This window comes from Peromyscus eremicus, unplaced genomic scaffold, assembly GCF_949786415.1.
Source record: "Peromyscus eremicus unplaced genomic scaffold, PerEre_H2_v1 PerEre#2#unplaced_690, whole genome shotgun sequence".
In the NCBI taxonomy this organism is placed as follows: Eukaryota; Metazoa; Chordata; class Mammalia; order Rodentia; family Cricetidae; genus Peromyscus; species Peromyscus eremicus.
This window is the reverse complement of record NW_026734926.1, coordinates 102,399-119,648: the sequence shown is the minus strand read 5'-3', so window position 1 is coordinate 119,648 and position 17,250 is coordinate 102,399. Positions and strand designations below refer to the sequence as shown.

General features: G+C 41.4%; 1 non-coding gene across 1 annotated transcript; it reads left to right on the top strand.

Moving 5' to 3' along the window:
- The first annotated feature begins 9,051 nt into the window (after window positions 1-9,051).
- On the top strand, window positions 9,052-9,124 carry Trnak-uuu (transfer RNA lysine (anticodon UUU)). Its single transcript has one exon. It is a non-coding gene; the product is annotated as a tRNA-Lys (tRNA).
- The last annotated feature ends 8,126 nt before the right edge of the window (window positions 9,125-17,250 follow it).

Here is a 17,250-nt window from a genome sequence, read left to right as displayed (position 1 = left end):
GGGCAGAGACAGTCGGGGCCCGTTGGAATAGGTTCCAGGCCCTCTCGAGGCTATCCTTTATTTTCTATCTGTTTATCTCCGCGATATTCTCCGCAATAAATCCTTCTATCTAATATTTCCTGCTGCTCGCACTCAAGAAAACTCTGGGGAACTGTGGGGGTGGTTGGGTAAACGCCCCACACCCAAACAAATAGAATTGGTGGTGGTAAAGGCTTATTACACAAGCAGATTGGCATCATATTTAGTATGCAATACCTATTAGTGGAGTGGAAGCTAAGTGGAGATGTTAGGTTAATACAGTAGAGATATCATTTAATGGACCAGTTCATTTCAGAAATAATGTTGGAAGTCATCAGTATTTGAAGGTATGGGGCTTTCAGTCACTACTGAAGGCAGCACTTAAAGGCAGCAGACAGGTAAGATCACTTGGGAAGAAAATACATATGGATCAGAAAGAAGGATTTTAGCATTGAGTAAAATGCTGATCTTTAGAAGAAAATGAGAATAAGCAGACTGACTTAGTTAGGGTTTCTCTTCTTGTAATAAACAATATGACCAAAATCAAGTTGGAGAGGAAAGGGTTTATTTGGCTTACACTTCCAGATCATAGTCCATTACTAAAGGAAGTCATGGCAGGAACTCAAGGCAGAAACCTGAAGGCAGGAGCTGATGCAGAGGCCATGGGGGATGTCGCTTACTGGCTTTGCTTCCTATGGCTTGCTCAGTCTGCTTTCTTATAGAACCCAGGACTACCAGTCCAGAGATGGCTCCACTCACCATGGGCTGGGCCATTCTCCCATCAATCAGTAATTAAGAAATAGCGCTACAAACTTGTCTACAGCCCATCTTAATTACATTGAATCAACTGCCTTCCTCCACAACAACCTGATGGATGTTTCTTGAATTTTTTTAAGAGCTTATTTGATTAAATAAAGCACTCAGCATAATCTGATTTACTTGTTTAAAAGACAACATAGCATATCATAAAAATGCTATCTGGTCATAGATTCTTCTCACATGAAGCAAAGATTATAGAATATATAGAATGTGTACAACAGAGAGAAATAGAGGCATTTTATTAATTGAGGAACTCTCCTCAGACTACTTTAGCCTATGTTAGGTTGACCTAAAACTATCCAGCACCCAGACAGATCCAGGGAGGAGAAGTTGAGAAATGAGACACATTTGGTATCTCTAGTGGTTTTGTCCAAGTAGGAAATGATAAAGGTCAAGGATTGTGTTAGGAAAGATTAGAAAAAATATACTAAAATAAAGCCTTCTTAAGTGTTTAATATAGCAGAAATTGTTATTTGTGGAAATGTAAGTATAGGAGACTCTGAAAGTGCCTCCTAACATTTTACATAGCTATTTACTGGGTGGAAGAGTGTCTATAGAATTGGCACAGGTTTGAGCAGGTTTGGAGGTAGTTATGGAGGAAGATGATTAATTCAGTTTGATAAACTGCATTCCAGATTAATATAATGAGTAACATGAATACTTTGCAGTTTTGTCAGGTACTTTATATGTAATATTTAGGTGAATAGATTAAAAAGTCTTATGAATGTATATATAAAATACAAGAATCAGAAGAAGTACAATTTGTCCATAAATTTGTGAAAATTTGTTTCTATAACCAATGCAATTAACTTCCACATCAGCATTGAAAACAACAACAACAACAACCACAAAACCCCCAAACCCTAGTATTAAACTGGCCACATTGTCCTGAGTTTGAGATGATTTTTTTGGACTGAATATTTAGAATATGGAATCATCAGCACATAGATAATAGTTGCAAGTTTCAACATGATCAACTGTGTGATGGTTCAAGCCAAACTATAACTGATAGTTTTAATTTTATCCTTCTAGTTTTTGTCATTCACAAAGAAGGGAGGGGGTGGGGCATGGGAACATAAGAGATCAAGATGGCCGAGTTGGGGAAGGAATGGAGAGGGAGAGCAATGAAAGAGATATCTTGATAGAAGGAGCCATTTAGGGGTTAGGGAGAAACCTGGTGCTAGGGAAATTCCCAGGAGAGGGTGCCTGAACTGGCCTTTCCCTATAATCAGGTTAGTGACTATCTTAATTGCCATAGATGCAGTGACCCACAGCCAAGCACTGGGCTGAGCTCCTGGAGTTCAGTTGAAGAGAGGGAGTAAGGATGATATGAGCAAGAGGGGCTCAAGATCATGATGGCAAAAACCACAGAGTCAGCAGATCCAAGCTAGAGGGAGCTCACAGACTCTGGACTGACAGCTGGGGAACCTGCATGGGACCAAACTAGGCCCTCTGAATGTGTGTGACAATTATGTGGGTTGATCTGTTTGGGGGGCCCCTGGCAGTGGGACCAGAACTTATCCCCAGTGTATGAACTGGCTTTTTGGAGCCCATTCCCTATGATGGGATACCTTGCTCAGCCTTGATGCAGGGGGTAGGGGCTTGGTCCTGCCTTAACTTGGTATGCCAGACTTTGTTGACTCCCCAAAGGAGGCCTTATCCCCTCTAAGGAGTGGATGGGGGGTGGGATGGGGAAAGTTCGGGAATAGGAGAAAGGGAGAGGGGGAACTGTGGTTGGTATGTAAAATGAAAAAATATTTTTTAAATAAAATAAGAATCATAAAAGAAAAAAAAATAGCCATGTACCACTACCTATGGAATCTGTTCCTGTTCATGTCTGGGTAGGGTTTTTTTTTTTTTTAACTCAAACTTACCTATTCTGATTTGAAAATACATCTTTAAAAATTTTAAACTATGCTTATGCTTGCACAGGCCAGGTACTCTGTGTTGGGAATTCAAGAACTTATAAAGCATTTGGTGTTCGCTGGAGGACATAGGTACAGGATTTGACTCACATAAGCATTTTAGGATGAAGATGGTAAATCGCACAGTTGAACACAATGAGAACAGCAGTGTTTTTTATCTTTTGCCTAATTTCAGTAAAAATGACAACCACAAATGAGCCCAGGTTCTAGTAATTTTACAGGCAAATAATCTTTCCAATGATAAATTACCATACAAATTACCTAGTCCACCTTTCACTTTGAGGATAAAAAATCTAGGACCTAGAGGCAGACTGTGATTAATCAGTTTCACACTTACTAGTGCCTCAGTCAGGTGTCTGTCTCAGTCCTTGAGACCATCCAGAGATCTTTCCTCTGACTCACATTGTCTATTCCTCACTGAGTTCAGAGTGACAAAGTACAGCTTCATGTTGGTCCTCCTGTGCGCTCTACATGTCACTCATATTACCAGTTCAGCTTTGGAGTACTCAATAATGACTTTCTCTTATGGTTCTGAAGTTTGAGCAAAGAACAAACACTCAAAGCCATATGTTTAAGGTAGGACCTTGTTGAATTGTAAGACAATGAAATGAAGAGAGATGGCAGAAGAGCAATGGAGAATGAAGATGAGGTACACACAGAAGGGGGAGGTTGGAGGAGAATCTGGGGAGGATGGAGAAGGAGGGAGAAAAGGAGGGAGTCAGAGAAGGAAAGCAGAGACCAGGGACAAGAAGACTTTCTGCATACTATAGAAAAGAAAGAAGCCTTGGGCCACTGGCCTCTCTTAGGCATGTACGTTCTAATCTTCTCTGGGACAAGGGAAAGCTAAACTCACTGTGGGGTCAGTCCTGAGGGATGGGGATTCTCACCAGTTTGAATGCTGGGTCTTCTTCCAGTTCAGTCAGACCAGGGAGAGAAGGTTTGTCTTGCAGGTAGAAATTTTTCTGCTTTTCTAGATCCAGTTGTAAACAGATAAGATAGTTCACTTAAAAAAAAAAAAAGACTAAATAATGAGAGCTGTGGTAATAGCAACTGACAAGCTCTGTCAGTACACACCTACTTACCTGTTGCTTACAGGAAGGTGGGACCGAATGAAAGCCAGAGGCATTTCATTATTTCTGGTTTAAAACTTTGTCAATTGTATCTCATTGCCTATTGGAGTGTAGGATCTTCCCTATGGAAAAACATGGATTGGCTTCACACTGATCCATGTTTAAATCGGTTGTCATTGTTAATTGTATTGGACAGATGACTTGACCTATCAGAATCTCTGTGTTCTTATTTTAAACCAGTTTCACAACTGTATTTATCTCCTACAATTGATTTGAGAATTAAGTAAAGGCATCATGAAATTGACTAGGATAGTTATTGTCCTTTATTGAGTACTCAGCAAGTGGTAGTTTCAGTTTTTCTTACAGTGTGTATCAGTTACTTTTCCCATTGTTGTGACCAGAGTACCTGAGAAGTAGTTTGAGGAGAGGCTCATCCTGCCATCACCACTCACATTCTACTGATCAACTAACTACAGGTTCTCTTTTGTTGAATGATACTTCTTTCAGTTCTTTGGTTTGCTTTATGAATTCATATTTTGGACTTCCCTTTTCCTTTTCTGAATTTTTCTTTCCCCTTCTTCACATTGGCAGTTCCTACTCACTTGGAACTCAGCCAAGTACCACCTTTCCTGGGAAGCCTTCTCCTACTCGTTTCCCAGTGGGTTGGGTATTTTTCTGATATGCCAAAACATACTGAGCTTGCTTAACAGACAGCTTATCAGACTACTGTGTACTTGTTCTTGGGTGTGTCTGTTTCTCCCTTTAGACTGTGCTTTCTTTAGGCAAACTTGTTTCATGGTAGTTCTAGAATATCAAATATTCTGCATTTAATAGATTCTCAATATTATGTGGTGGATGAAATGTTATAGGATTTTTATATTAAATATTTTATTTATTTTGGCTAATGCCTTAAGCAGTACACACTGTATTTCAAAGCGAGGGGAAGAGTATATCATGTAAGACCAGCAAAGAAGGTGAATGGGAAAAGCCAACTGGATTGGTGATGGTTAATGAATCCACAAACACTTATTTACACCAGAGCATGAAAAAAAAAACAGAAGATGGAGGTGAGGACAGGCTAGTTTAAGAAAGGTTTTGCTTGGCCGGGCGGTGGTGGCACACGCCTTTAATCCCAGCACTTGGGAGGCAGAGCCAGGCGGATCTCTGTGAGTTCGAGGCCAGCCTGGGCTACCAAGTGAGCTCCAGGAACGGGGCAAAGCTACACAGAGAAACCTTGTCTCGAAAAACCAAAAAAAAAAAAAAAAAAAATTGCTGAGCTTCACGTATTTCTCCTACCTCATCTTTGCCATCAGGAGGCACAGGGGCTTGAATCAGACCTCACTTGTAGTTGTGGAAAGAGATTTCACTCAAAGGACATTCAGAGAGTTTGATAATACGCACACTGAAGTTGGGAACAGAGAAAAACTGAAAAATTCATTTTCCCATGGTAGGTCACAAGCCTACCAAAGATCTGAGTAGATAAATATACTTGAATCATTTTTGTAATTACATTGGGCTAACAATATTAAATATAGAATTACAACTTTTTTCTTAAAGATGCTCATTTTATATGTGCTTTAATATGTAGTAGAGAGCTACAAGAGTCTTGTTGTAATAATTCATGTTTTCTAATCTAATAATTCAGTTTTGATGCACCAGAAAGAACACTTTTTGACCCCTGAGACAAAGTCTCTCTGTGTAGTCTTGGCTGCCCTAGAACTCCCTCTGTAGACCAGGCTGGCCTCAAATTAACAGAGATTCAACTGCCTCTTTCTTCCAGGTGCTGGGATTAAAGGTGTGCACCACCACTGCCCAGAAAGAACACTTTTGTGATTATTCTTCATAAGTTTAGTTTATTGTATAATGTAATGATCAAGGAATAGCATCAGAAGTTTCATATTTTAATCAAATTATCACCATCCCCTGCATCCGCTGAGGGCTTCCCTGCAGGTGTCAAACAGGGAAGCAAACCTTGAACAGAGATAAGAATGAAAACCTGGTGCAGATTGACTTCCTAAACCTGGACCAGACTTCGGGGAGGCTCTTGTCAGGTAGTCTATTGCATTGTAGGCATATTTTAAACACAATAGAATTTGGAAAAGCGTTTCCAGGCAACAATAATTCCCATAATCATTCCAATTCCTGGTGCACAATAAAGCTTCAGGTGTGACTACATGTGGCTTTACAATTTACATGTGGCCATGAGGATAGATTTTATAGCTGGAAGGCCTAGAATCTAATGTGGTCTCTGACTGGTAACATAGAGGTCAGCAGGTCATAAAGTACATGTGACATCTCCCCTAAGGATGGGTAATGGTCTAGGGAGGGAAGAGTCTGGAATAATCCTTCTGGGAAGTTAGGATGAGGTCTGTACCTCAGATAGAAAAAAGGTCACCAGGTCATTAACAACCTCCACTGTCAGCTTTTTGGGTGGAATGTAGGTATTTGACTTATTTCCTCCATTGAGGAGACACCCCTGCATGATTAACACTCCTGGTTCTCTTAGTGTATCTCTGTCCTCTACCACCCTCATTATCAATTATCATCTATTGCTTCATTCTGAACTTGTGTGAATCTATTTGAGCTTGTGCTTTATTACTACTGTGGATGGGGCTTACTGGTGCCCCTGAAACACCTCCTGTGGAGCTGCCCATTTCAAAACTCAGCCAATACTTCTCATTTTACCAAAGGTACTGTAACTTGTCTCCAGAGGGCAAAGGAGTCCGGGTTTACTATTTACTACTTGTCAGATTCCTGTAGTTCTGAGATGAGAGACAGGATAAGAATAGAAATGTGTCATTGCAGAAAGAACAATAATAATTGAATTAGCATCTGGACACAGGGAGTTGACAACAGATTCTGAAAGGTCTGGATCTGATCTTTATCTCTAAACATGCTGGCTACATTTTAAACTTCATAAGAAAGAAAGGATATTAATACACAAGAACAAAGATTTTGGGAATTATTCACTTAATTGTTGAATGCGACATTACACAGTATAGATGACATGGGATAAGTTGCCTTATTCTAACCATAATATCCATTTATATATTAATTCTTTTATTTACTTGTATGAATGTTGCTTTTTCTCCAAGGAAAACTTAAAAGAGGACTTGACAAACTGTGGTGTAGGGATGGTGAGAGGGGTCAGTGTTGAAAGTGCTGTTGCTCAGAACCCAGGTAAACATTGAAGGTAAGAACCAACTTCACAAAGTTGTCCTGTTGTTAGGTTTCAAACACCCAGGACAAATGGTTGAGGTGCCTACTTAACTTATCAAAATGGACACTGGCCTTCATGTTCTCCCTGCATACCTCAGCCCCTACCTGTCATAAGCTTCTCCTAGCTAGCATATCCTGCCCCTATTCTGAACCCTACAGCCCAGGGGGCTGGGCAGCCCTATCTAATCTAACCATTTTGGTCACCTGCTTCTTTCATCTACTCTTTTGGGCCTCCCAGCTGCTGTACCTGGTTCCCCTCTCTCCTTCTCCCCACCCCTCCTTCTCACATGGAGTAGCTCAGTCTGCTCATGTACACTCTGTATCGTTCCAATTTTAGTATATGTGCTGCCGAAGCGAGCACTCATGTACACTCTGGATTCTACCAGATGCCCCTGACTCTGGTCATGCTCTCCCACATATCTATAATAAACTTTATCCTCCACCGTACCTAGGACCAGTCATGTTTCTTTTCCTTTTTAATTCTTTTTCAATTCACCTATGACTTCTGAAAATTGTCTCCTGACATCCACATTTGTGCTGTGGCATGAACATCCACATATATACATCACACACACAAACAATAAGAACTTAAGAAAGTTTAAAATTTGAAAGAATGTAGGTTAGGTCTCCAAGTGGCAAAGAGATAGGAACTTCAAAAATAATAAGACCACATCAATTACATATAGAGAAAAATATGTAGAAAAAAGAAGCACAAAGTAAAGTGATAGATAAGTTATTTGTTGTTTTGTAATAAAACAACTGAAAGCAACCATCTGTTTGCTTCATAAATGTGCAGTTTTGGCAGCAATAATGACATGATATTTAGGGCCACAACTAAGATGATTTTTTTATAGATATGAATATTCAGATGAGGGCATCTCTCCTTCCTTCCACAAGGCTTCTCAAGATGATCTACTGTGGGTTCTTCTTAACATTATGACCTCAACATAGTTGGATGTTTTGCACCTCATCTCAGGTTCAAGATGGAGTGAAAAATATCAGGATGAATACTATAAGCCTTTCCTTGTCTGGCCCCAGAATCATGCTCTTCCTCTTTCTACCACATGCAGGGTCAGTCTTAGTACAAAGTAGAATGAGACTATGTTAGATATGAATGCTAGGTGGAGGCATCTACCACTTTGAATGGAATTCAAGCTTTATTCAAACTATAATAATTGTAGCAATCCTCTACTAGCTACCATTTGCTAATACTTTTTATATTTTAGAGGCTGTTTTATAGACTATATGTAGGTGATTCATTTTGTCCTTACAGTTTTCCTAAGAGATAGGTACTGTTACTATCAGCATTTTGGATGAGAAAACAAAGGCATAGAGAGCTTTAACTACTTGGCTAAAATTCAGGAGGCCAGGACATAGCAGCACTAGGATTCATACTCTAATTTTGGCACCAAGTTCAAACTCATTAATTTTTCTTCAGTTGAATGTCCTTGAAATTCTTTAAAACTGCTCAGAAGAGTAACAAAATGTAGTACTGGGACCATTTAACTGGGTGTTGAGTACTTACACTGTCATGGCTGACACATGGGTGAGTTTTGAGGCGCTTTTTTTTTTTTTTTTGTTAATTGTGAACGTAAGCTGATATGTTTTAAAGTACCAAGATGAGCAATGGGCTTCATTTACTTTCAGCAAGTCTCTAAGAACATTGTTTCTTTGACCAAAATATTTGATAAGAGTGTGTGTGTGTGTGTGTGTGTCTGTGTGTCTGTGTCTGTGTGTCCACATAAGCCAGAAAATATCCCTTTGCTATGGGATAATGCTCTTGTACACCAGTTTAATGAAACACTGATTGGCCAGTAGCCAGGCAGGAAGTAAAGGTGGGGTAAGCAGATAAGGAGAATTCTGGAAAGAGGAAGGATAGAGTCAGGAGCTGCCAGCCAGAAACAGAGGAAGCAAGATGACCAGGCAGAACTGAGAAAAGGTACGAAGCCACATGGCTAAACATAGATAAGAATTATGGGTTAATTTAAGTGTAAGAGATAGCCTGACTAGCTCAGTGGGTAGAGCATGAGACTTTTAATCTCAGGGTCATGGGTTTGAGGCCCACATTGGGTGCCAAATGTAGTAAGAATTATAACTGATTAGCCAATAGCCAGGCAAGAAGTATAAGCAGGGTGAGCAGACTAGGAGAATTCTGGGAAGAGGAAGGACAGAGTCAGGAGTCACCAACCAGACACAGAGGAAGCAAGACGATAAGGCAGAACTGAGAAAAGGTACCAAGTCATGTGGCTAAACATAAATAAGAATTATGGGTTAATTTAAGTATAAGAGCTAGTCAGTAATAAGCCTGAGCTAATGGCTAAGCAGTTATAATTAATATAAGCTTCGGAATGATTATTTTATAAGCAGGCCACAGGACTGTGGGGGCTTGGTGGGACTGTAGAAAACTTCTGACTATATCCCTTGGACCTGAAGTTATAGGCCACTGTGAGTCTCCTAATTATAGGTATTGGAACCAAACTCAGGTCTTCTATAAAAGCAGAAAGTGGGCTGGAGAGATGGCTCAGTGGTTAAGAGCACTGACTCTTCTTCCAGATGTCCTGAGTTCAATTCCCAGCAACCACATGGTAGCTCACAACCTCCTGTAATGAGATCTGGTGCCCTCTTCTGACCTGCAGGGACACATGCAGGCAGAACATTGTATACATAATAATTAAATATTTAAAAAAAAAAAAAGCCGGGCGGTGGTGGCGCACGCCTTTAATCCCAGCACTCAGGAGGCAGAGCCAGGCGGATCTCTGTGAGTTCGAGGCCAGCCTGGACTACCAAGTGAGTCCCAGGAAAGGCGCAAAGCTACACAGAGAAACCCTGTCTCGAAAAACAAAAACAAAAACAAAAACAAAAACAAAAAACCAAAAAACAGAAAGTGCTCTAAACCCTTAACCACCTCTCCCAGCCCACATTTGATAAACTTGAATAGTCATGATTTTGAGATTTTGTATTTGGCATACAACACCAGTCTTGTTGGCTTAGGCCAGATCTCTTTAAAGAGACTAATACCTAGGGAGCTCTGAAAGACATGGCTCTGGATGATGGTGTTGCATGCCTAAATCTTGAGTTCTTCCTCTATTACCCCTTTCCCAGATCTCTCTCTCTCTCTCTCTCTCTCTCTCTCTCTCTCTCTCTCTCTCTCTCTCTCTCTCATACACACACACACACACACACACACACACACACACACACACACCTCCCTCTCTCCATCTCTCTTTATCTTCTTTTTTGTTTGTTTGAGCTGTTTCAACATACCTATGTTCATGCAAGCTGCAACTATTGCTTGGCATTGGGCATTGGAGATTTCCCAGGAAAGCTTCTTCATGCTTGCCAAAACTTGCACAATGATATTTTTGTATGATCATCAGACTTTAGAACCTCCTGGCACCTTATACATTCATTGAGGGCTTAGTGTTCTCTATTCATAAGTAGCTATTCTAGATTTCTACTTTGCATTTTTCAACTGAAACCTAAAGAGAAATAAATACCAAGAGTTTTGCTTTATCTCCACTTGACACAATTCTGCATGGAGTGGATCCAGTTATTAATCATTCTATGTCATGATTCTCCACTGTAAAATTCTCCATCTTCATGACCATTTGTACCAGCATTGTTTAGGGCTTTAGCAGTTCTAGCAAACTCAATATATATATTTAGATGCTTTGTGTCCTTATCTCAACCTGAAGAGATTTTTCTTTTTTTATATCTAGCATAGTCACTCTACAGAGAAAAGTTTTAACTTATATTTTTCGTCTACAGGGATTACTTTATCAACAGAGAACATTCTTTGCCCCCTTCCTCTTATATTCTTGGTGCTTTCTTCAACACATTGTCACTCCTGTTTCTCCTGTCTTTAGTGTTCTACTGATTTTGCCTTTTTTTTCAATGGCAAAGCTCGAGAGATAGATGAAAAAGCATGCCAACATGAGTGAATAATGCCTGTGGGCTGAGGCTAGAGTCTACCCAGGGTCTCTGTAATACTAGCAATATGGAACATTAAGCCTTTGCTCTTCTCAGGTTAATGTCATAAGCCTGGGATTAGAAAGCACTAGCTACCCTTTCTAACCAGGCAAGGCTTCCAGTAGTAGGACTGTGACATCAATCCAGCCACAAAACCTCAGAAACTACAGTCTATCCTGCCTGCAAGATGTGCTTGTGCAATGGAGATAAAGAATTTGTGGGAGCAGCCAACTAATGACTGGTCCAACTTGAGGCCTGTGTCAGGAGAGGTAGCTCATGCCTTACACTGCCTGGATAGCCAGGAACTTGAGGCTGGACAGCCCAAAGACCCAGGATAGAAACAAACATTACTGGGGAAAAAGGTCAATTAAGTGATTCCTAATGATATTTTGCTATAGTCATAGATCAACGCATAGCTCAATTTTCATTAGAGAGGTGTCACCCAGCAACTGATGAGAGCAGATGCAGAGACCCATGGCCAAATACTAGGTGGAGCCAAGAGCATCCTGCAGAAGAGGGGAAGGAAGGATTGTAGAAGCCAGAGGGGTCAAAGACATCAAGTGAACATAGCCCATAGATTCACCTAAGCAGGGCTCATAGGGGCTCACAAAGAATGAAGTGACAAACACAGACTCTGCCTGGGTTTGAACTAGGTCTTCTGCATATACATTATGGTTGTGTAGATTGGTGTTCTGGCAGGACTCCTAACAGTGGGAGTGGGGAATATCTCTGACTCTCTTGCCTGAATTTGAGACCCATATGAGGGTTTGTCACTAGTCTTATTTTAACTTGCTGTGCCAAGTTTGGTTCATATCCCTGGAAGGCCTTCACTTTCTTTGGGGGAAGGGACATGGAGGAGCGGGTCTGGGGTATAGTGGGTTTGGGGGGAGGGACTGAGAGTAGTGGAGGGAGGGGAAACAGTGGCCTAGATGTAATATATAAGGGAAGAATAAAAAAAGCTTATAATGACTTTTCCTGGGATGTTTTGTTTCTCTCTTTGTCCTAGAGTCAAATGAGCTTCTGACCTAGGACATTTTTACATAAGCATGCTTGATTTGTAAGAGGGAGACCATATCCCAAGTCCATATCCAGCTTTTTAATAAAGTAGAACAATATAAAACAATCTTATCCATACCCAAAATACAACTGAATCCTTGAAAAACTAAGTCCAGTGATCAGAGGGAGAGACCAGAGCAAGCAGAGAATGAAGAAGGCTAGAGATAAGAAATTCTGGGTGTAGGTCAGCTGCAGCAGCACAGTGAACAGCAGGAGAGAAATAGAGGGTGTATGGTACCTGAGAGGGCTGTGCACAGGGACTCTTGTATCATCCCAGCCTGGAGGAAAGGGCAGGGTTGGGGTGGTGACAGCCAGAGCTCTATGGCCAGAGAAAGGAGCTGGCTGGGAGACAGAGAAAGCAGAAAAAATGCATTCTTGAGAAGCAGAGGGAGGGATTAGGATTGCAAACAGAAGGGTATACATAGAGATGTGCCTGATGTGGAGTCAGGCAGGAGAAGTCTGCCTCTAGAAAATCCTGAAAATATGGCTTGCAGCTAAGGGGCAATGTAGCTGTACTTAGTCTGACTTCCATCTCTGCAACAAACTTGAAAAGTCCAACAGACAAAAGATAATGCAAGTGTTACAGCTCTGGAGGGAAAGGTATCCTGACTGTCAGGAAGTCAGGCTACACCTACATCTGTGAAGAGATAGGTATCCTGATTGTTGGGAATGGTCTCCCCGAAGGATGTGGCAATCCTTCTCCTCTTTGAGAGAGCCTTGGCAGCTCAGCTCAGCTTTACTCTGCTAAGAGTTTCCCAGCAGAGATGTCTATTACTTCTCTGCTCTGCTCTGGCAAAAGAATGTCTTCATCCAAAATGCAAATCAAGAGATTTATTGGGAGGGAGGAATCCAGGAGAGTGGCTGCTTCTGCCAGGGTGGAAAAGGGCAGCCCCCAACTGAACAGACACAAGGCTTATATAAGGCTTTTTAGGGATGGAGATTTTCCAGGGTGAAGATTTTCAGAGTGGGAATTGGTCAGATTTCAATCCCTGAGCTTGAAGAAGCTCAGAGATTGGTTGGATGTCATGCTCAGGGATTGGTTGTTTTTCCTGCTGAGAGATTGGTTGGTTTCATGCTCAGTTGGTCAGGGACAAAGGGTGTTTCTTTGGCTTTTGCTTCAGGGTCAGGGTGTGTTTCTTTGGCTCTGGTTTAGGGTCAGGGTGTGTTTCTTTGGCTGTCTCTGGATTCAGGGTCAGGGTATATTTCTTTGGCTGGCCCCTTTTCCCTATGATAAAAATGTAGAAAGCCAACACAGTAACACAAGCAGGAAAGGCCAGATGAATTCAGACATGTAGTGGTCATCTTCATTTACATACCAAAACCACAAGGACAGTAGGGCATTGACTCTACCCTGGAGACTGGATCTATGATTTTGTCTGATCTTCCCTTGTCTCTTCAAATGTCTGCACTCCAAAACAGAAGAAAACAAGTCACTGATCAGCCTGAACTTCAGCATATTTGTTGGCAATTATTAATTTTGTTTTTGCTTTCAATTTGTAAAATTGGAGCAATTACAATATGGGATCCCTGGGGCCTAACAAGGTGGACTTGATCCCTCTGGAGTCTGTCACCTACTAGCAACCTTTAATTTGTCTTGGGCTCCATGGACTTCAGAGTATACTGGGGCCTATCCTAGATCCCTGGTGCTGAGTCTAGGGTCTCCCAGGGATCTTGCAGGGGCATCCAAATGTTATGGAATTTGTGACACCTTGAAAAAGGCAATAGACTCATTCCAATTATAATTAAATGTTTTATTGTTTAGCTGATATCAGGACAACAATCTTTGAGCCAAACTTGAGATTGTCATGGGAAGAGGGGTCAGGAAAAGATTCTTATGGTGAAAACCTTTAGAAGACCTTCATTATCTACTCAAGCAAGCAAAAACTGGTCTATTACGTTAAGTGGTCAAGGTGACCCAAAATAATCTTTAGCTATCTGCATAAACTAGTTATAGAAGCCAAAAAAAATCAGTCAAATAACAAGTAGATGGTCATGGCTATACTTTTTTGGCTGTGTTTATGTGTGGGGGATATCATTGAGTCTGGGATTACTGAGAATTTATAATCCAGGAACTGGAGTCAGAGCCAAACAGCTAGTGAGTTCCAAGATGAATGGCCAGCATAAAATAGAGGGTTTTTTGTTTTTTTGTTTTTTTGGCCATCACACAGCCTCCTCTTCTATATAGGTCCCTGAGTCTGGAAAAGAAGGATTTGTGAAGACATCTCATTTGGGACAGAGTGCTCCAAAGTCTCTTACTCTCTGCACATTGCCCAGTTGTGAGCTTCTGTGTTAATTCTCATCTACTATAAGAAAATGTTTATTTGATTGATCAAGGCACTGATCTATGGGTATAGTAATCATTTTATTACCATGTTATTTAGCCAAATAATAGCAGTAGGTTTTCCCCTAAGCCTGAGACCTATCTTACCTTATATTCTTGGCCACTTTAGCAGTGTCAGTATGCATTTCATTTTATGGAGTGGGTCTTAAATCCAATCAGAAAGTATTTGGTTAATCTACCAAAATTTGTGCCATTGTTGCACTAGTATATCTTGCAGGCAGGTCACTGTTGTATGTTGCAGGTTTTGTAGCTGGGTAACACTATGTTTTGAGTACCAATCTTGGTGATTTATTATTTCTTTTTCTATAATGACAGAAAAATGCCAAGGTAGAGGGGGTAAAAAGAATAGTAATGAAATCAGGAAAGTAGATTTTTATTTATCTTTTCTTTATTTGCTTGATAATGTTTCCTGAAGACATGGCTTTGTCCTGAATAAATCTAGTTCATTCTTTTCCAGAACAAAGGCCTCTTAAATTGTACTGCTTTGGGATCCTCAATCTCAATGAAGGCTGTTACACTGAGATCAGCCATTGTCTTAGGGATTGTCTATTGCTGTGTAGCGACACCATGACTATGGCAACTATTATAAGAAAATATTTAATTGGGGTGACTCACTTACAGTTCAGAGGTTCAGTCCATTGTCATCATGACAGAGAGCATGGTGGCATGCAGGTAGATGTGGTTCTGGAGCAGCAGAGAGTAGGCAGATGTGGTTCTGGAGCAGCGGAGAGTGCTACATCTTGCAGGTTACAGGAAGTCTACTGAAACACTGGGTGGTAGCCTGAGCATTGGAAACTTCAAAGCCAGCCACCACAGTGACACACTTCCTCCAAAAAAGCCATACCACTCCAACAAAGCCACACTTACAAAGTACTCCTAATAGTGCCACTCCCTATGAGATTATGGGGGCCAATTGCAAACTACCACATTCCACTCCGTAGCTCCCATAAGATTATAACAATTTCATTGTGCAAAATGCATTTAGTCCAACTTTAAAAGTCCTCATAGTCTATCACAGTCTCAACAATGTTTTTTTTCAACAATGTTTTGAAGTCTAAAGTTCAAAGTTCTTTTTCATATTCATGCAGTCTCTTAACTGTAATCACCTGTAAATTCAAAATAAAAAAGCAGATCACAAACTTCCAACATATAATGGCATAGGTTATACATTATCCTTTCAAAACACAGGGAAGGGAGCGGAGCAAGGGAATACTGGACTAAAGCAAGAAAGAAAACCAGCTGGAAAAACTCCAAACCCTGTACCTTCATATCTGATGTCAAAATGCTCTCCAGATCTCCAACTCCATTCAGCTTTGTTGACTGCAACATACTTCTTTCTCTTCGGCTGGTTCTACTCCTGTTAGCAGCTCTCATTGGCAGGTATCCTACAACTCTGGCATCTCTAACATCTTGGGTTCTCCAAGGCAATCCAGGCTTTAACCTCACTGCTTCACAAAATGGCCTCTCTACTAGGCCTCCATTCAGGGACACCCTTGACACATGCTTGCCCTCAGCATCTTTGCTTAATCTCAGGGGTAAATTCTATAACCTATTTCTTTTACCCCTAATTCAAAAGCCAGAACCACTTTGCTGAATCTGCCAAGTTCTGCTGCTTACTGGGGCTGGAACACGCCCTCCTTGATCAATTACATCTTCACCAGCTTTCTGTCCTTCACTGCCTTAATGCAGGAAAAGGGAATCCACAGATTATCAATAATGAATCTATTTATTAAGGGATTATATGTGATATCAACTCACTGATATGGGATATGGCAATTTCAGTCACAGAGTCTCTGGAAGACTTAGAACTGGTCCCACACTCTTTCATGCTGCTTGGCCTTCATTATCCAAGAGAACAAGAGAGAAGGGGTCCTCCTATGTGCTCCTCAGGTCTTTTTATTTTTTTATTAAGAGATTTTCTATTCATTTTACTTATGAACCACAGATTCCCCAGTTCTCCCTCCTCCTGCCCCTAGTCTTCCCCCCACAACTTAGCCCCTATTCCCACCTCCTCCAAGGCAAGGTCTCCCATGGGGAGTCAGCAGAGCCTGGTACATTCAGTTGAGGCAGGTCCAAGCCCCTCCTACCTGCACCAAGTCTGTGCCAAGTGTCTTACCATAGGCACTAGGCTCCAAAATGCTGGCTCATGTACTAGGGACAGTCCCGATCCCACTGCCTTGGGGCCCCATATACAGTTCAAGCTAAACAACTGTCTTGCTTATCCAGAGGGCCTAGTCTAGTACCATGGAGGCTCCTCAGCTATTGGTCCACAGTCTATGCATTTCCATTAGTTTGGCTAGTTGTCTCTGTACTTTTTCTAGTCATGGTCTCAATATCTCTTGCTCATGGTATCCCTCCTCTCCCTCATCTATTGGACTCCTGGAGCTCTCCATGGGACTCAGCTGTGGATTTCTGCATCTGCTTCCATCAGTCACTGGATAACGGTTCTATGATGACAGTTAGGGTATTCAGCCATCCATTTACCAGAGTAGGCCAGCTCAGGCTCCCTCTCAACTACTGCCAGTGGTCTATGGTGGAGTCATCCTTGTGAATTTCTGGGAACCTCCCTAGCACTCTACTTCTCCCTATTTCCATGGTATCTTCATTTATCATGGTATCTCTTTCCTTGCTCTCCTACTCTATTCCCATTCCAGCTTGAGCCTCTGGCTCCCCTAAGCTCTCATCCTCTGTCCCTTGCCCTCCATTACCCACCTCACCTCCAGTTTGCTCATGTAGACCTCATCTATTTCTCCATTGCTGGGCGATCCATGCGTCCTTCCTAGGGTCCTCCTTACTAGCTAGCCTCCCTGGAGCTATGGGTTGCAGTCTGGTT